This window comes from Elephantulus edwardii, unplaced genomic scaffold (genome assembly GCF_000299155.1).
Source record: "Elephantulus edwardii isolate Elephantulus edwardi_28Jun2011 unplaced genomic scaffold, EleEdw1.0 scaffold00043, whole genome shotgun sequence".
Lineage (NCBI taxonomy): Eukaryota > Metazoa > Chordata > Mammalia > Macroscelidea > Macroscelididae > Elephantulus > Elephantulus edwardii.
In genome coordinates this window covers 9,594,546-9,595,482 of record NW_006399793.1, presented here as the reverse complement: position 1 = coordinate 9,595,482, position 937 = coordinate 9,594,546, and positions in this window count along the sequence as shown.

Sequence of the window (937 nt, the reverse complement as noted above, 5' to 3'; positions counted from 1 at the left end):
AAATTCATCCTGTCTCCATAATTTTTCAATATGTATGCAGAACAGATAATTTAGGAAGCAGGGCTTTATAAGGAGTGTGGCATCAGGATTGGAGGAAGACTCATTAACAACCTATTATATGCAGATGACACAGTCTTGTTTGCTGAAACACAAGAAGACCTGAAGCACATACTGAAAAAAGGTCAAGGACTGTAGTCTTCAATATGGATTGAAGCTCAATATCAAGAAGACACCAGTGGGCCAATTGGCAGCACCATATTAGATAGAGAAGAGACTGAGTTTGTTAGCAATTACAGCTTGTCCAGATCCAAAATCAACTCTCATAACACCAGCAGTCAGGAAATCAAAAGACAAATTTTATTGGGAAAATCTACTGTCAAAAACCTCTCCAGATTGCTGAAGAGCAACGATGTAAGTCTATATACAGAGGTGCACCTAATCCAGGCTTTGGTCTTCTCAAGTTATGCTTCACAGAGTTGGACAATGACTAAGGTTGACAGAAGAATAGATGCCTTGAGTTGTGGTTATAGAGAAGAGTTTTACATATAACATGAACTTCTAAGAAAACAAATAGATCTGTCTTGGAGAGGGTAAAACCAAGTCTCTCCTTGGAGGCTAGGATTTTGAAGCTCTGCCTCACTTACTTTGGGCCTGTGACCAGGAGAGGCCGATCCTTGGAGAAGAACATCATGCTCGGACAGCACAGAAGAAGAAGACCCAGGATGAGATAGATTGATATAGTAACTAGAGTGATGGGGGTTGGTATATCACAATGAATAACACTGGTTCAGGACAGGGAAAGGTTCAGAGGGTCACTATACATTGCAGGCAACTCATTGGCACATAACAACAGTAACATACTAGGATCGATTTAGAGGCAGGAATGGCATCCATTTCCTAAATAACATGCCTCCAGAAACATTATGAATTTGATAAA